The sequence below is a fragment of the Ixodes scapularis genome, unplaced genomic scaffold (assembly GCF_016920785.2).
Source record: "Ixodes scapularis isolate PalLabHiFi unplaced genomic scaffold, ASM1692078v2 PGA_scaffold5__190_contigs__length_132052651, whole genome shotgun sequence".
NCBI lineage: Eukaryota > Metazoa > Arthropoda > Arachnida > Ixodida > Ixodidae > Ixodes > Ixodes scapularis.
The window spans coordinates 78,861,306-78,881,938 of record NW_024609880.1 but is presented as its reverse complement, the minus strand read 5'-3'; positions in this window follow the sequence as shown (position 1 = coordinate 78,881,938).

Sequence of the window (20,633 nt, the reverse complement as noted above, 5' to 3'; positions counted from 1 at the left end):
TGGTCAAAAGACAAAAAGATCAATTGGAATTCACGGTGTACAGGAAACCGACACACACTGGGCGCTATCTCCGATTTGACTCAAACCACCCTGCGAGCCACAAGGCGTCGGTCGTCCAGACACTCCTGTCCCCAGCGAAGACTATTTGCTCGTCGGAGGACTACAGAAAAAAGGAAGAAGAAACCATCATCTCCGACCTGCTAAGTAACGGCTACACACGCAGTTTTATTCAGCGAATCGCTCGTCGTCAACGTAAATCTGATCGACGCCTAAGACCAATCGGCGAAACACAAGAAATCGCACATCCCCGCTCAACCACGCGCATCTGCGTCCCTTACATAAAGGAAACCAGCGAAGCGCTCGCGCGTGTGCTGGCAAAAGAAGGCATCCAGATGTCCCACAAACCAGTGTCAACGCTTGGACACCTGATGCCCCGGCCAAAAGATCGTCCCCCAAAGGAAAGAGCGCAAGGCGTTATTTACCAGATTCCTTGTGCGGATTGCCCTGCCACATACATCGGCGAAACCAAAAACTTTAAAGAAAGACTTCGCCAGCACAAAACCGACGTGCGAAAATTCGATCATGAGCGCAGCGCGGTTGCGGAACACAGTGACTCGAATGACCACCGCATTGACTTCGACGACACACGTATCCTCGACATTGAGACCAATTCCCGGCAAAGGCTCTTCGTCGAGTCATGGCACATTCAAACCACACCGCAAAACATCAATCGGTCGCTTGGCGCTTTACCGTCGGCTTACGTCAGCGGGCTCAGCCACATTACGATCGCGAAAACATCACGTCCACCGCCGTAAAAGAAGACCACTTGCTCCTCGCGCACACAGTCGCCCCTGAAGAAGAAACCAAGCAGGTTTCGAAACGTTGGGCTCCTTCTTATTTTTGGTTGGCGTTCCTTCCTCCTCTTCTAAGTATCTCTAGATGTATCCTGCGTTCTAAACCACCAGACCTGCGTGACACCGATGAAGACCTTATCGCCTTATCGGCGTTAAACATTGTCGACATGGAACAAGAACAAGCAAGAGATCCTTAAGTATCTGAAATTGCGGCTCTTGTCAGAGACCCTGCATCTTCCCCAAACCGCTCACTACAAAGACAGTCCAAGCATTTTCGCCTTCGAAATAGCCTTCTCTACCGGCGCAACTATTCGCCCGAAGGCTGGCATTGGCTTCTTACCATTCCCCGTAAATTGCTACGTGAAGTTTTAGAATGCCTTCACAACGACCCAACATGTAGTCACGGAGGTCTGCTCAAAACCTGCGATCGGGTACGCTCAAGGTACTACTGGCCAGGGCTTTATGGAAGTGTACAAAAATTTTTAAAATCTTGTCTTCAATGCCAACTCCGTAAGCGGCCTTTACATTCATCTCAAGGCCTGCTTCAGCCCATTCCGTGCCCAGAACGACCATTCAACCGTGTCGGAATAGATAAATTTGGCCCACTTCCTCACTCCTCCTCTGAAAATCGCTGAATCATCGTCGCCATTGATCACCTAACACGTTATGTTGAAACCGCTGCGTTGTCTACCGCCAGAGCGGAAAATATGGCCAACTTTCCCTTGAACCAGGTTGCTCTCTGTCATGGTACCCCGAAATAACTCCTCAGCGACCGCGGAACTGTGTTTCTTCCTAAAATCATCCAAGAGGTCTTGCGAGCTTGCAGTGTCATTCATCGAACAACGTCACCATACCATCCGGAGACCAACGGCATGACCGAACGCTTTAACCGAACACTCCCCGATATGCTCGCCATGTACATTTCCCCCGATCATCGTAATTGGGACAAAATTCTTCCGTCCGTAACCTTCGCCTACAATACCGCCGTTCAAAGCACTGATCAATTTTCACCATTTTTTCCTTCTTTACGGGATCCAGGTCTCTTCAACATTTGATCGCTTTTTGCCTTATTCACCCGATCATTCTGAATGCTTTCCGTTCACCAAAATCAGAGATCATGCTGAACAATGCCGCGAGCTAGCACGAGCACGCACGACACACCTTCACGGACAACAAAAACGCCGCCACGATGATACATCTCACCCAACTTCTTTCACACCCGGCGATCTCGTTCTTTTACGGATTCGACAACGCCAACCGAGAAACTGTTCTCAAGAAACTGTTCCGAGAAACTGTTGTCAAACTACGCAGGCCCATGTCGCGTGGTTCGTCAGACCTCAGCTGTAAACTACGAAATCGAGCCGCTCTCCCCACCTGCCGATCGCCGCCGACGTCTTCGTGAAACGGCCCATGTCAGCCGCCTTAAACTCTACTGCCCCCCTACTAACCACACCTAATACCAACTTCGCCAAGATGGCTATCTCTACGGAGGGGGCATGGTGACGAAGAAAATATCTACGATGCGTTTTGGAAAAACCTCAAGGCCGAGGAAAGACGAGGAGAAAGAGGTTCGTTCGGGCACAGCGCGCGACTTGCTGGATTCCCAATGGCCTTTCTCTCAATCTGGCTACCAGACTGTAAATAATAAACTCCCATCAGTTTGTAACATTGTTTCCTTACATTTGGTGGAGGTGCGGGTTACATCATCTTTCGTCCTTCGTCATCATCGCTCCGGACAGTGGTCGCAGCAGTCCTCCGGCGCAGCCGATCGACCTCCAGATTATAGCCCGCCGCACAGCCCCCGCCCCGCGAACTGCCGCAAATGCCAAAGTGAGTGAGAGAGAGGTTCAGCGAATGTGAGCTACGAGGGTTTTTAGGAAGAGCGCCGTGAACAAGATGAACTATGGACAAAATCGAGAGACAGACGCGAGCTTATGATCCCCTGCCCTGTCCCCAGCCCCGTTTGTATTGATAGTGGTCAGATGAATTCCCTAGCCCTGATCGTGACGTCTTGGGGCTGTGGCTGGCACAGAGGTTGGTAATGCTGTGGAGAGAGGCTGCAGATTCAAGACCATTTTCATTCTATGCGGCCGGCAGCAGTCATAGGTATATAACCATGTGTATTCGGCATTCGGCCTTGTCTTCTGTGTGTGTATGTGTGTGTTTTCAGCTTACTCTCGTGTTTCCTTCATTCATCGGCCGGATTATCCTCTTTAAAGGAGGGGGTAATGTGACGAAGAAGACGGCGACACTGGGGCAGTGGCGTGCCCGACTATCACGTGCCCCTCTCCGCGCGCACGGGCCGGCTTCCATAAAATCCTTCCTATCTCATTGAGTGGACGCGTCATTGTCATTTGCAGCCGGCCGCACATGTTCGTAACAATATATATATATATATATATATATATTAACGTTGAAGGTAGAAGAGGAAGTAGAGGACGAAGGAATGAGACTGGAATGACGGTTTTTGGTTTACCCCTAACAAATGGTGACAGCGGTTTTTTACCAGCATGAGTACCCGCTCCCACGCAGCAACTGCGGAGACACTGTGGGCCCAGCTTACTAAACAGCTCTACAACATGTTGGCCGAGAAGAGCGTGGCAGATGCCGCAACTCTGTTTGAACAGTTCCAGAATCGCCTCGCCGCCCGCGACACTCTCTTTGAAGAGAACGTGAACCAACAACTTACCGAGGTTCACCAACACCATTCGTCTTGACAGGACCACCGGGGCTCTCCCAACCATCCGACCAAGTGACTCAGGTGACGTTCCACAAATTCAAGGGACACCTATCGTACGTCTCCGCCCACCCGACGAAGCTGTGAGACCCCAGGCTGTACTTGCTCATCTACATTCTGATGATATGCGTCTCAAACCTCCAACCTTTGATGACCTTGGATTTAGGCGCGCATTTATTATCCAATTTCAAACGGTCGCCCAAAACAGTGGGTGGCATTCCCATGGCAAGACTGCAGCCCTGGTCGCCGAGCTCCGTGGGAAAGACGCCGACTTTCTTGAACGTCTACCGGATTCAAGTCGAACCACATACCCTCCAGCAGGAACTAGAAGCTCGTTTCAATGATGCCCATGTGCAGCAGCTACACCTCACGTCACTGAAAACCTATCGCCAGGGCAGACTCACTTCAAGAACTGGTTGACACTATTGATAGACTGACAAGAAAAGCACCTCTGTGGTTCTCAGAAGCCACGCTTCCCCTTATGACTACTTCAGATTTCACCGATTTGCGATTTGCGCAGCTCACTTGACCTACCACACTCAGCGCTGCACTGGGTCACGCGCTGGAAATAAACGCTGTGAACAGAGCCACAACATCCACCGTCGATCTTACAATTCACATTCCTCCATCCGACAACCAGCAATACAGGCGTCGTAGACCGGATTGGGTCCACTGCTTCAACCGCGGACGTCCAGGCCATCTTGCCCGCTAGTGCCCGAATCCGACCTCTCAACATCAAGAAAACACCAACGCGGGAACGACGAGGCAGGGTCCCGCGTATTCCACAAACTCCCTCTTTCCGCAGCGTCGGTGAGCAGGTCATTTACGCCTCACCTCTCCATTAAAATCAATGGAGTCACGTAAAAAATTGATGCCATTATAGACATGGGCTTGTATGAGCGTCATTGATTATGCTTTGCTGCGATCGACGGACCACGCGGCAGCGGCCACTGATTGCAAAGACACTCGACTAGTTTCAGCAAACAGTACTCTCATACCCAACCTAGGGCGTTGTGAATTGACCGCCGAGACTGCGCAGGACTGTAACTTTTTATTTTTTTATTGTGGAAACTTTAAGCCCACCAGTCATTCTCGGGTGTGACTGATGTGCCGAGGTGGACCTGCTAGTATCCTTTGCACGTGGTCACGCTTCTTCGTCATCATCACAGCCATCTTAGTCCCAAATGACATCAAAGGACATGTTTTCGTAGTACCATTGTGATGATCCCAAGCCGGACATTAAACAACCTAGTACATTTTAATACTACTTCTACTGTCTTCTGATGTTCTTGGCTAAGTGTTTGCAAATACTTTCGGCTAACATCCAACTGGTGGCCAGAACATGGGTGAAATGTTTTTTTGTATTTTGTTACCTCTGAAGTCCGCCCACAACCCCTCCACCCGCTTAGCCCTCTCCATACGAGATGTAACGATTACGAAGTCTTTACCGGGCTGGGTTCGAGCAGCGAGGCAGAAAATCGGCGTTCAGCAGATTTTTTGATCGAAGCTTTCACTTACTCACAACATGTAACAAAATTTGCAACGGTTCGCTGCCTCATCTCTTCCAGCCAATGTGCCTTGAACATTTTCGTGGGTAACTTGGCCAGTGGTGACTTTTACCTTAAGCGACATTATAGCCTTAGTTGCTTTTGCGCCACAAAACCCCATTCACCTTAAGCAAGGTGAAAATTGAGTAAGAGCTTTTAAAATATTGCCAGGGACCATGATCGCAGACGCTTCGTGTTACCCGGTGACACCCACCTCGGAGAACAGTTTCAGCAGAACTGACAACATTTCATGAACTGGTTTTAATTTTAGACCAGACCTCACACCAACGCAGAGGGAGTCCATTCTGTCGTTACTCAAGAAGTTTCGTCGCTCTATAGCCATCACAAAACAAGAATCGGGATGTACAATTCTTGTTTTCGGTGGTGGCCGAGTGGTCTAGGGCACACCAGCTCGGAGCACGTGGAGCGAAAGCTCGTGCTGCAGAACCCAGGATCCTCGGTTCAATCCCCGCCCCTCTCCGTTTCGATCTGGATGAGCATCGTATTCGCGTGCGGTCGTATATCACTACTACGTGGTGCACGTTAAAGACCCCAGGTTAGCGGTTGTACCGCACTGGCTAAACTGCTCATCTACAGCAGAGACACCAGACGCCCACTGAGGCAGACTAACTTCCTGTTGTACAAACATACACGCAACACTTTGCTTGGGATGCACGACCTTAGTTCACCACACCATTAACACCGGTGACCACGCGCTAATTCATCAACAATCAGGACGAGTGTCGCGGACCACATGCTTCAGAGGGACGTAGTGGCACACTCAACAGCCAATGGTTGTTAAATGTCCTTTTTGTCAGGAAAATACGTACTTTTCGTCAGGAAAAGGGAAGGCTATATAACGACCTGTATAGACTATAGAAAGTTAAACGACATTAATAAGCCCGATGTGTAACCCCTGCCTCAGCTTGATGTCGCGCTCGATCGGCTCCAGGGTTACCACTACTTCACGACTTTAGACCTCACTTCAGGATACAAGCAAGTTGAACTTGAGTCATACGACGCGGAAAATACAGTCTTTGTGACACCTGACGGGCTGTTTTGAGTTCCGGCGTTTGCCATTTTGGTTGTATAATGCGCTAGCGACCTTCCAGCGTCTTATAACATGGGTCTGGGCCGTCTAAAATGGACCATGGCCTTAGTCTATCTCGACGATGTAATCGTCTATGCCGACTGTTTAGACGAACATCAGCAACGCAAGTCTTGTGTTAGATACCCTCACGAAAGTTTGACTGCGTCTAAACTCATCCAAATATTTTTTTCCGGGTATGGCGAAGTAACACACCTTGGTCATGTGGTCAGCAAAGAAGGAATTCGGCCAGACCCGGCAAAGCTATCAGCCTTTGCCGACCATATCTGCACCCACTGGCATAAAGCAACTGGACAGTTTTCAGGGTTTCGAATCCTGTTTTCGTCGCTTCGTCAATTACTTTTCTGTTAAAGCTTCTTACTTGAAGCAACTTCTGAAAACACCAAGTGGAAATGGGGTGAAGACGAAGCTGCATTTTTTTTAGGTTTTCAAAAGATCCCTCCTAGAACTGCCTACCCCTGCACATTTTCTGGAGGACGCTTCAACGCTTCTCCGTACAGACGCCCGTGGACGAGGTTTAGGTGCCGTTCTTCAGCGAGATAGGCATTGCCGGGAACGACCCGTCACCTTTGCAACCAGGAAGCCGAGTGAACCTGAGAGTTTATGCCGCTCTTCCGAACTGGAATGCCTCGCGGTGGTTGGTGCTGTAGAAACATTTCGGCCTTAAATCAATGGCAAGCGTTTCCCGGTGCTCACGGATAACGCAGCATTGCGGTAGCTTCAATCCAAGATCGACCTTACCCCGAACTTAACAAGGTGGGCAACGAAGCTGTAAGGGTACGAATTTCCTATTGTTCATCCGAGTGGGACGGAGCGTCAAGATGCTGATTTCATGTCACGTAACCCGGTATAGGGGCTACATGCTCTTCCCGTGTCTTCAATCTTATACCTGCAAAACATGCAATCGGAAGGAGCCTCCGAAACATCGATACATCTTTGCTTTCTGCACGACGTCTGCGTTGCTTGCAAAAACATTAGCAGCTACAGGATGACCTACTTTGCCATCGCTCAGGTCCTTCAGAGCTGTGGCTTCCAGTCGTCCCCACGAAAGCTAGGCAAAATATCTTGGAAATGTGCCATGAGGCTCCGAACGCAGAGCATCTCGGACAGCGTCCAACGCTTGAGAAGCTCTTATAACGAGTATGGTGGACGGACTTGAGGGGCGACGTTCGGTGGTATGTCAGTTCATGTACCACTTGTCAAATGCGCAAAACACCACCGAACCTCGACATACCGGACCTTCGACAGATGCAACCCCCAGGGAGTCTATTCGAAGTTATGGGAATAGATCACCTTGGCTCCTTCCCGAAATAAGTTACTGGCAACAGGCACATTATTGTGGCGACCGACTATACTTAACGAAGAGGGTTGAGGTCTAAGCAGTTCCGGATACGTCAGCGGTGCAACTTGTCAGCTTCATAAATAACCGTGCAGTGTTACGGCATTGAGCCGCTCGGATGATAATCTGTGGCAGAGGAGCATCGTTCATGCAGCGTGCTTTCAAGGATACGCTTGGAAATTAGGAGATTCGACCTACAGCGGCCTCACCCTACAATTCTCAAACGAATGATCTCGTCGAGGACGTTGGTCGATATCATGGCAGCATTGGTCAACGCGTCCCTCAAGAACTGGGAACACTACGTCTGCACAGCCGCGTTTGCACTAAATACATCTCATCAAAAAATGACGAGCCAATCGCCATTTGAGCCAGTCTACGGAAGACGCCCACCACTAACAGAGGAGACGGCAATTGAGGTGACATAGCCTCACCGGGCAGAAGACTGTCATTGTAACTGCTCCGCGCGATTAACTTTAGCAAGGAAAAGAGTTCGACTGGCAATCCCTCACAAGCAGTCGCTGCATGCAAGGCATGTAAGTAGAGTAACTGGCAGGCAGTTGTTTAACCTGCGGACAGCTTGTTTCTTCTTAGAAATCATTTCAGACGCCCAAAGCGATCAGAGAAATTAATGCCAACGTACTGCGGACCATTTAAAATAAGCAATCAGCTCGGTCCGGTAATATATCGCTTCGAGAAGCTTCGGATGCTGCCTAAACGAGGTAGACACCGGACTCTGACTGCTCATGTTGGTCAACTGAAACTTTCCGCAACACGCGATGAACATGTTGCTTCTGTCCGAGACGGACAACCCAGTGGGGAGGGGCGAGTGGAATGGTGAAGGTAAAAGAGGTGGACGGACGGAAGAGTAAACAGAGGACGAAGGAACGAGACTGGAACGACGGTCAACAATATGAGTATGTGTGTGTGTGTGTGTGTGTGTGCGTGCGTGCGCGCGTGCGCGCGCGTGTGCCTGTGTCTTCGTGTGTGCGTGTCTGCATGTGTGCGTGCGTCTGTGTCTGTGCGTGTGTGTGTGTGTGTACGTGCGCCAGAGTGCGTGCATGCGTGCGTGCGTGCGTGCGTGCGTGCGTGCCTGCGTGCTTGCGTGCGTGCGGACGTGCGGGCGTGGGGGCGTAAGTTTGTGTGTTTATGTGTTTGTAAGTTTGTAAGTTTGTGTGTTTATGTGCCTGCAAGAAATAACAAAATATTTGAAACAACAGTTGTGGAAGGGTTGTTTTGCTGCATGCCTATCCCATGGGAACAACACAAAGACGTGGGTTTCCAGAACAAGAAACTAAATTTAGTAGTATGACAGGAATGGTTCATTAAGGGTAATATACTACAAAGCCATGGCGTTCACCTACACGCATTCGTCTGCTCCGTCAGTCCCCTGTGTTCCGTGGGCGTATTCCTTTTTATATCCTTCCGCACCCATTCTTCTTGCGCTCTTGCGCGGTTCGGACTTGGTGTCAACTTTGGGAGATCGGTAGCGACCCCTGCGCACGGTGGCGGACCCTTGTCACCACACAGTAGCAATAACTACGCTTCATTTGTTTAAATAACAAAGTTGATATAATGAAATGTGCGAGAAAAATCATTAGCTCTTTCAAAGCTAATTAATGTCGACAGCCCCGATAGGATTCAATACAAACGTCGAATAGATGGTTTTCACCTACGCACACCTGCGAACCTGAATCCGAATATTCGAATAAAGTGAGCATGTTAACATCATACCGCAAATAAAAAGCAAGGTCATCTGGTACTTAAATATACCTTGTACAAACCAGATCATAGTGTCTTCGGTACATGAGTGAATTTTTATCGCAAAAGCCAAACCGTAATATGTCTTCAACTCATCAATGTTCAGCTTTTTTTTTCCTTGATAAAGCTAGACTTTTTAACGAATGCGTTGAGGATCTTGCCTCTGCTGCATTTTGATGCATAAATTCAAGTTAATAATGAATACAAATACCATAATTTTGTGTGAGGATGCTAAAAATACCATCCTCAAACTTGCTTAGAGGTGATACAGATCAATGCAAGACACGGGTGTCTTAAGATATAGCCTCACCTTCAAAGCTCCCCCCCCCCCCCCCCCCCCCTAGAGCAGATCCAGCAAATCGGTTCTTATTTCTTTTTTCCCTCCTCCCCCCTTTCGCCCTTTCACACACACACACCTTCCATCATTGCACGTTTATATGCGACTTTTCAATTTCCCATCAAAATATGTCTCGACAAGTAGATTCCGTGTTTCTTTTTTTTTTTTTTTTCTGTCTTCACCGAAGTAACATAAACAAAACCAACACAAGCCATGCATTACCCTAAAATCATCGGCACTCAACTTTCGACGCAAACTTTTGTAACCAATTTTTATTTATTTAATTGTATCGTTGGTTTTATAACAATATGTTGCTTTGTTGATGTTCTGTTCTTGCGGTTGTGACTTTAAAGTGCGAGTTGCACAGTTCGTTAATTTCAAGCTGATGTGAGTGCCTCCAAAAGTTTGGTAAACTGCTCTTTTATCCTTTCCCGAACTTCAGTAAGGACTGCCCTAAAACGTCGACGACGCGAAAGCTTCACACACTAAAGGCTAAAGCTTGCCTTGCTCGCGCAAGCGAAGCATTTTCAGAGCGCCTACCGTCGGCAGCTTAAGTTGAATCTGGTGTACATCCACTTTCCCACCGCACGGTTCTTTCAACCTGAAAAGTAGGAGTTTAAAGCCTGCTTTTTCTGCTCGCCGCTCTCAAAGAGATAGGAACGGCTGAGACGACGAGGGGCTCAGGAACTCGCTAGAAGATAACGTGGCTCCCGCCGGCACGTCTAGCTACTGCGGAGCGGTAAATGGCAGAATAACGTCTGTGTTTTGTTTTGTTTTTCATCCGGGCGCGAGTACTTCCTAAGGACGTCTGGCCAATAGATGGGTCATGGATGCATCCTGTTGCTCGGGGAAACTTTTCTTGGGGGCTCTTGGTTTCGGCTTTTTCTTGTCATGCGGTCATCGAATCAGCCTTCGGTTAGGACGAAGAGAGAGCTTTCGATTTATTTTTTTCTGACTTCTAAAGGATACGGTTCGGACATTTGTTAAAGCAGACGGAGGTGAAGCGTCTTTTAAACTGTTCCAGAGAACGCCTCTTCTTTGCCTGAAGATTCGTCTGACTGAGGTACTCTCGAGTCTAAAACATTTTACGCAGTGAGGATTTTTTTGTGGTTTCATTTTGCTATGCCAAGAAACAACGCAAAAATACAAAGACCAGTTGAAGCACCGGACCGGGCGAGCACTGCCCAACAACTGAGAGTTTATTGAAGAAACTCAAAAGATATTAAAAAAAAATTAACTAAACACGTATGAGTAACAAGAAAACGCCTCAATGTAATACGCGAGAATGACAAGCTAAAAGTCAAGGAGTAGCAGATTAAACTTTATTCACTCAATACTAAGGAACTCGATTTCTTTTGAATGCATAAAAACAGTCGTGTGGCTGACACAGCCATATGCACCTGCTTGGATTATTCCCAGAGCATAGTAATTCGCGTGCTGTGATATCCTTCCCTTTGTCGATGATTTGAATGTTATTAAAGTTGAAACTGCAGCGACAATACGCCACGTGCAAAGGCAAGTGCCCCCCTGATGGGGGTCACTTGCCTTTGTGTTTTTTGCACTGTTTCTTGATATAGTCACGAACCAACTCGCATCCATCGTCATCTCAGTAAATTTCATTTTGCTTCGTTGTTAAATTGACGGTGACTCGCATTACGAGCGTTGCTATTTATTGTTCTCCGACTGCCATGAGAAATAAACTGCGTGGCAAACTTTCTTTTTTATCTGTGTACTGGTTCTGTAAAATAAGAAAGAAAAAAACTTCACTGGGCGTTTTACTTGTCAGAGAGATCTAGGCGGTGTTAGGGGTAAACGCTTCAACTTATTACACGTGGAATTCCACTTATAACAAAATTCTTTGTGGGCTAGCCAAACTAGGACTCAGAAATATGTCGTGTGAGCTAATATTGACTACTTTGCTAACTTAGTTTTTTTTTTTTTTTTTTGCACAACCATATTAACGAAAGGCAGTTCGGCAGTAAATTAAAAAAGGACCGATGGAAACATTGGGGTTAACCTTGCTTTATTTCTCAGCAATAATCCACTTTAGAAACATCTGTGGTTTCTTATAAACTGGGCCAGAACGCAGAGTAGCATTTGAGATTGATTTACTGGCGATGCTACTTGTTCTGATCGACTACCTCGAGTCAATCGGACAGCACAGAGCGGTCAAGCACATAAATATGTATAAGCAAATACAACCGCCCACTATATTTAGACACTACGCAAGCACCACCCTGTGGTCAAAACAGAAAGCTGTAACTAGACGTTAGAAAAGATGCTTCATTCGCTGTGGAATAAAGCTAGCAATTAGTTTATGCTTTTTACAATGTGTTCCTAATTATATTTTGTTTAATCTAATATATAAACCAGAAGCTGCGGGGAGCTGTATTATGCGTTAGAATGCCCGTTTTATATATTTTTTTTTTTGTTTTTTGCACGGCGTTTGGTGGAGGAGAAAATTACCTGCTTACCACGACAGGCCGACTGATGGATGTGTTCCTTGTTTTTTTGTTAACGCGATAGCGTTAGGAAGCTCGTGTCGCAATACATCCGGCGTCGGCGGGGTAACGTCGAAATTCTAATTGGTCGATGGGGTCATGACCAGGGTTGTAAAGTAGGTACAAGTAACTGTAAATCGGTATCTAGGTACTTTTGTTGTACCTGAGGTACAAACCTAGGTACTTTCCTTTCTCAGTATCTGTATCTGTATCTTAAGTACATTTTCCAGTAACTTGTAACTAAGTGAAGTTACTTTTTACAGGTACTTTTCTATCCACTTCATAAAAATCGTAGAAAATACAATATAACATATAACTGAAAATAAATTATAATTACAGTCGTAAAGCAATTTAACATCACGTAATGTTTCCACGCAATAAATCGAACTCCAATTGTGCACTTTAGAAAACTGAAAATGTTTGTGAAGAAAAAAAAAACTGGGAGGACGATTAACCTTCGCCTTTAAGAGTTGAACGCGATAGGGTTATCGGGCCCCATACGCATGGCCTTCTCAATCGCTTCTCATGCTCTTGAGTCACACAACGACCTAGTTCTTATGATACAACACTCCCGGCGCAATCGAGGAGCTTTTGCCAGTGCCATTTTACCCCGCAAGGTTTATTTATGTGTTTGCTCGGCACGCGCTAACAACACTCGATGCGATAATGCCTTTACGCTGACACAGACATCGAGGCACTCTAATGATGGCAGGATTGCAGTGCCATTCCAAAGCCCTCTGTTGCCTAGTCAGTAGCGTGTCTGCTCGCAACCGAAGGGTCGTGGGTGCGATCCTGCGTAAATTCTTCAAATTTTTCTTTAAGGCGAATGAATTAGTTTGTCAAGTGGAAGTTTGAAGGAAGTTTGCGAGAATTTTAAAAATTCCGCGATTCACAAAGTCAGACATTGACTTTATTGATGAGTATGTTCAGGTGTTTACACCTCTTGCATAAGCTATAACTCTTCTCCAGCGCGAAAACAGCATGTTCATGGCATATCTCCTGTCTACAGTGGCTTCACTTCGAAAAAAAATGTCCGCGTTGGTGACGGAGAACTTGAGGTACTGCCGCCCGGTGGTCGAGAGCTTAATCGCGGCGATCAATAAGAGGTTTGCAGGTATGGGGGAAGAAAAACATTTGATAATATCTGCCGTATGCCATCCAAAGTTTAAGGTTGCATGAATAGACAGCGAGGTGGAATGGAAGCGGGTCTGGGATTATCTAAAGAACGAACTTATCCGAACATCAACTATAGGAAAAGTGTCGTCACGCGAACAAAGTGGTGAGGATGAAGAAGACTGTGAGCACTTCTTTAACTGCGAAACATCGTCCTCATCTGCTTCATGGGAGCAGGAGTTTGTACAGTACACCGAACTTGCTCCGACAAGAAGTCTGGACTGTCCCGAGCACATGCCGCTGCTGAAAAACGTGTTCTTAAAATTCAACACAGGGCTTCCATGCAGTGTGGCGGAGGAGCGCGTTTTTAGCATAGGAGCAACAATTGTTACCAAACTGCGATTGTAGATGTCGGATGAACATTTCGAAGAAGTCCTGATTTTGAGGTCAAATCAAGCACTCAAGTGAAAAAGACAAAGTCTTCGAATTCTCTGGTGAGAGCGTTTTGCCTTATTTCTCCCATTGACACCAATAAAGCACGTTTATCAAACTTGTTTTTGTGTACATCCCAGTATACAAAGAATTTAAAAATACTTGACGTGAAAATAAAAAGTACCTTTGAAGAAACTATACGTGTACTTAGGTACATTTTTAAGCGCGTGGCTAGATACGCACCTAGGTACATTTTCGTATGAGTAACTGTAACTGTATCTTAGGTACATTTTTGAAGTAACTTTTACAACGCTGGTCAGGACGTGACAGCCACATGACCACGCGCGGTAAATTCAAACACAACGCTCACGTGAAACGTGTCGTCATGCGTGGAATGAAACAGATTAAAACATTACATGTAATGCGAATTAAAGGTCACAGCACGTCAAATGATGTCACGTTATAAATTAATTCGTTTGCCTTAACGAGAAGCATTGAAGAATTTTAGGCGAGATTCGAACCTACGATTCTTCGGTTGCGAGCCAGACACGCTATGAAGCCGCGCAATTCACTTTTCTTTTTTTTTTTATTGTAGGCCACGCAAGACACGCTTCCACGGCTTGGGAACTAGAAGGAATTTCTATGTTCATATGCCTGACCGTGAAACCGAAGTGAGGCGACATCAGCGGCAGAACGATCCCGAGATGCCATAGTGTATCCGGATCTCGGAGCGCACTCGCGTCTCCCAACATCAGAAGCGAATGAAAAGGCACTGCGAATGGGCGAGATAACGCTGTCGCGGTTCACCCTTAAAGGCGAAGCTTAAGCAGGCTCCAAGTTTTGACTGAGGAGTGCTGTAATAAAAAATGTTTCCGAATATATATATATATATATATATATATATATATATTTTGTGAGCGTACGACTGGCGTATGCAACGACGTAGCTGGTGTATCCTTCTTTCTTTTGAGTGAGAACAGCTCCCAAACCGAATCCACTAGCGTCGGTGTGGAGCTCTATGGGTGCGGAACTATCGAAGTGGGTCCATCCGATGTTTGTGAGCTCCCTCCAGATGCAAAACTCTCCCTTTTTGAGGATACCGTAATCCCCCCATGCTCCTCCGTCATAATGAGTGTCACATCTCCCGACTGTGTTAATTGTACTGCCCTCATTAGTCCGTCGCAAGCAAACTTTCTCAAAAGTGGTATCTGGTTACCGGAGCCGAAGATGCTTGAGGACGTGTGTGAGCTTATGTCCCTCGATACGCCGAACCCCTTTACCGCCTGACTACCCCGCACCTCCACCACTTCTTAGATGGATAATGGAAGGTTGCTTTTAATGAATAACCGAGTGGGTTGAGGAGTAGGTTCTAACTGATTCGGCCAGCGTGCGCCGCGTGAGTCGATGACGATCACGGTGGTTGTGAATGAAGACGATGACGAAGTATGAACGTCAATCTTCTTAACATTATATATATATATATATATATATATATATATAACGGGCATGGTGGCGGGAGGCCGAAGGCGTGGGATATAACTAAGAAGGAAACGTCTTGGTAAAAACAGCAACAACGAACGATTTAATCTTCGACGTTTTGGCCGGAGTCCGGCCTTCGTCAGGAAGGCCGGACTCCGGCCGAAACGTCGAAAATTAAATCGTTCGTTGTTGCTGTTCTCACTAAGGGTTTTTTCTTATCAGTTATATATATCTATATCTATATATATATATATATGTGTGTGTGTGTGTGTGTGTGTGTGTGTGTGTGTGTGTGTGTGTGTGTGTGTGTGCGCGCGTGCGTGTGTGTGTGTGTGTGTGTGTGTGTGTGTGTGCGTGTGTGTGTGCATGTGTGTGTGTGTTTTAGACATGCTCATTTTCGTATTTATACGGTGGTATTCCTTTTTTCCCGCCGAAAGTTTTTACATGTTCTTATGCCAACACATATTCTGTTTTGTGCACCAAATCCGAGCACACCCCTTCAATAAAATGTCAGTATTATTTACCCTAATCTATATTATGTGGAGCCATAATGATAAGGAACAAAATATATCTTCCTTCGGAAACCCTTCGCTCATACGTCCAGTGCCGAACTGAGCTTTAAGTTCTACTTTTTTATTTCTGTTTTGTCTTTAAATAAGGATTATCCCCTTATTTTCCTCAACTGAATTTCTGCGTAGTCTACAGGAATAAAGACGCGCCATTATATGTAATGTGAAGGTCCAGCTAAATGCATCAGATGTGTATTTTAATCGACTTACTCCTATAGCTAAATCTAATGATGAAAAGAAGCTCGCATTAACGCATTGGCCGGCCATATTATACGAATATGACAAAACGCCAAATACTTGACAGCTATTTCCTTGTGAATGACGTATTTGTCTTACATTTAGCAGATTTTAAAATCTGCTGTCGACTACCCAAAATGCACGTTGCCCCATATCAGACAGACACAGTGACATAACGCCTTTTATTCCAAAAACTGAAGCCCCAAATAGAGTTGTTCGAAATTGTAACTTTAATAACCACTATGCGATGTTAATGAAACTATAGCGATTTTGTCTTCGCTCAAATCTATTCGTCAAAGGCAAATAATACACTGCGGATAAGCCCCGTTTGTTTTTTCAGACATAGCGCGATTTCATGCTCTATATGAGAAAAATATTAAAACAATAAGGAGAAGTAGTTTTTATTTCGGCGTGGTACGTTTGGGCGGGGTGGCAGGGTGTACAATGATGGAGCAGCGACACTCCATGAGGACGGGAAATGAAAAACGTGCACATTGGGATTCGTCCTCCGCCCACTTTAATTAATGCGAACAGGGAGCTTTCTCGCCGAGTAATGAACACTTTGCCAGGGGTTTCATGTCTCAAACGATTCCCCGAAGCTTTTTTACACGCCCCGTCCGGGCCGCGCACGATCACGCGACCGAGGGCACGACGTGCAGCCTTTAAAATCGAATTGATGCGATTGCTTGAAGCTTTCCTTTTTTTCTGGGGTGAGTGACGGCACGGAATGTGAATGTTGTAGAGAACAGGCAAAAGTGGAGTTTGAAAAACGGCTGTCATTTTATTGAAAAAAAATCCGACCGTGCAAACGTTCACGAAATAAAAATTCTTACAGAACAAAACAATCTGCCGTCTCTTCGGTGTTTTCCCAAAGGCGTTCTAAAATGTATAACGTTTATAGCGCCTCTTCTCGCTCCTCTTTTTGCCGTTACAGTAAGGGGGCTACTCACGTTCACGTTGCGAGGGTTTTGTGAATATATAAAACCGCTAGAGGGGGGGAGCGTCTCGTAAAACTGCGAAGTCACTTGACGTCATAGTACCACGTGACATAACAGTATTATTTACGTCATTGTGTCATGAGGCGCTATACTGTTAATTAGGTCACGTGACGTCATAGTTTCAACTGACGTCATAATGTCACGTGAAAATGTGACGTAATAGAGGCTATACGTCAAGAATAAAAAGTCACTGAGGATGACTCTATAAATGCTGTGCTTTTAGAAACACCTTGAAGGAGTAAACTGAGTACAGTTTTCTTCAAGAGACAGGGACGACCTAAACCAGGACAGTAGAATACAAAACATTATTTGACTTCATTTTTATTAATCTAATTCCAAACACCAAAAGCTTCATGACTACGCATGTATCGAACCAGACAGGTCGCCACCGAAACATGTGCCAAAAACGGCGTGAGCGGACGTTGGATTAAATGGTTTATCTCGCGTCTATTTATCTAGCACCCAATGAATCAATGATCAGAGTCAGATGATTTCGATTGGCAAGACCTTCATTTGTCAGCATGGTTCGGTTTCTGTTGTATAACTTACAAATAGTATTCGGTACTTTCCGTCTGTATTTATGTCTGAGCCAGCTGTCCTTGAGAGCCCCGCGTCCTACAGGTGTAACGCCCCTTAGGCAATTCGGATAAATTCTCGCGGCACAGAATAATCTCTAAATTTTCACTGTCACAGTTTTTTGGGGTTTTTTTTCATCGTTTTTTTTTATCGCACCATTAGTTTTATTTGAGAAGTTCCATTTCGGTCTCAAAAAACAACAACGGTGTTTCCAGGACCCAATGCACGGCCGACTCGTCGCCCAGGGCGACACGTGGCCTCCCTCGTAAGAGACAAGTCCTCCTTGTCACCAGGCGGGACGTGGCAATAAAACGGGCGGGCGACGCTGACAGCTCTGCCGCCAGACACAAAGGCACAACGAAGGCATGGAAGGAACACGAGAGGAGGAAAAGAAGAAAGAGAAGGAGGAGAGAAAATGACTTACAATTGATATATAAAGAGAGAAAGAGAAAAGGGGTCGGGGTGACAGCGATGACCGTTTTGACACGGCTTGTGTCCCGAAATACCCAGCAGTCAGTTCACTAGAAAAAGCAGTCCAATCAATATCTGTTTCACCTGAAATTATACACCGGGAATAGCCAGACGAATCTCCCCTGTCTAGAATTCCCAAACTCGTTTCTTGCAGATTTCATCCGGAGTACATTTTTCCGGCTAGCAAAAAAAAATCTTTGTGCAACAACTTTTTTTTTTCGCTCCCGTATTTTCTGCGTTTTAGATGTGAAAACGTCTTAATTAATGCAAGGTCTTAGCGCTCTTCCTTGTAAAACAAGTGCTGTAAAATAGGTTGTAAGTCAAGGGGGACGAGATGTTAATGATCGTTGAAAGAAAACGGTAAAATATTTGGCGTTCGGTTATAATCTTGATTTGAGTGCGGCATTTTATTAGAGATACTTCGTGATATTGTGCAGACGATGAAAAGAAACAGGAGACACGTGTGCGGGAGGAGCTGCAGAGCAACTCGTTTCAGTGTTATTTTATTTTTAGTTAATTTTGCACTATTTCTTTTCTTCAAATAGCATCAATAGCGGAATGTTGTTTCAGCCATATTTATAAGAAAGCATCTTTTTTTATGCTTGTTCCATTATTAAAAAGTTCTACCCGTCTGGGTATTTTTATAAAATGCCTACTAGTTTTTAGAGCTCGCCTAACTTATAATCTCCGAATTAGTGCTAGGATTAGTGCTAAGTTAAGTTGTGGGGTCGGTTCATTTGAATTGGCCCAAACTTGTGTTGTGAGGTCTACGGATTCTCTTTTCAAAATAAATATAAGTGATAGTGCCAGGAGTCCCAGGATAAAAAAACTGTAATTAAAAAAAGTTAAAGCTCAAAATAATTATAGAAAAAAATTCTGAATTGCAACTGCTGGAATGCAAAAAAAAAAACTTGACTTGAGCTTCTCTAACATATGGCCGTTGTTTACAAGCTTTTGATTTTTTTCCACACTGCCAATAATTTACTAAGTTTTAAAAAAATTGCGGACTATTTTTTCACATAAAATAATTTTTAGTTTTGCGAGAAATTTCGTTTTTACAAGATTGCAAAACTTGCTACTTTGTGCATTTTTGCTTCAATTTTAGACTGTCGTAAAAAATGAACTTCTAAGAACTATGATACGAAACGCCCATCAGTGTATAGCTTAATAAGCTGTCTAAACATATTGTTCGTGTAGGTGTACTCAACGAAATTAATTATATTTGCCTCCAAAGTTGCAAAAATGAAAATAATTTTAGATATTTAAAGTGAATTTTCTCAAAGGCCAATTTTTTTATATTTTTGAGCCCGTTGCTTATGAAGTCAACATTCACTGGATAGAAACTTTATTTTATGTTTTTGTTCTTTATAGAGGAACCCTTTCAATATGCCTCCTTTTTGCTCCACACTAGTAAAACAATATATATTTTTTTTTTGTTAATTGAGGCCAGACTTTAAAAAACGATATTTCACTATTTATTCTCGTTCATTTTTTGGGGATGGCGCACATGATAAAGAAATCGCTATATAATTATTGTTTGACCTTGTTTTTTTGTGTTCTAAGGAACACTAGTTAAATAAGTCACTTTTTATTTGACTCGAGAGTCATGTTTTCACAGCAACTTTCTTGATTGGCTCAAGAATAATAATTGTTGCAAAAATAGATTTTAGCATCATGTATACCTTATTATATGTGTCTCACAATATCACGTGTTACACTACGACGTCCTTCCCAGCTAAGATGAAGCACTTCGACTCAATTAAGTCGTATCTAATCACGGGCTGTGGCAAGCCAGTCACCATGCTTCCAACGCTAAGAAAAAAAGGGTTCTTTTTTTTTTTAATAGTCGGTGAAATGTTATTTGACAAAATTAAAGGCATAAAATTTAGTAAACGCGAATAAATCAATGGCTAATGCAGCAGGTCAGCACGTGTGTAATAACCGTGCGCAAGTTGCTCTGGTCAAATTGAGCATTGTTTATTTATTTGAATAAGCGTGATAACCAGCTTTTCTAGTTAATGACATCCTATTTATTTACAATTTTGTAAGCCGTAAAAACAATTCTGTTAGTTGTCTAAAACAAGCTCACTTGCATCAAAGTGCAAGATTCGCATTAAATTTCTGACCAGAGAAAACGACACATTTTGTACCATGCCATCAAACACATCATTCCGTAGCTGTAAATGAAAACTTTTTCATGTCGGAGGTAGATAGGTTATATATATATATATATATATATATATATATATCTTACATTCGATTTTGTAAGAAAATAAGTAAACCTACGATGTTTACCAATTTCTGCTCTTCTCAAAAATGTTATTTTGTTTAATCCTTTTGAAACAGTCTCCGTCTATGGTCCACTTGGTTATAAACAACGGACTATGAATTATGATGAAAGTAATCATTGGAGAAAGGGAACGAGGTGGACAAAGGACCAACACACATCTCCAAACAAAGCTAGGTGCCCTATTGAAAAATCTCATTTGCATGATAAATTTTTGTGTTCAATAAATTCATGGATCATACAATATATATAAAAACATAAACAAATCGTATAAGAACCATATAAGAAGT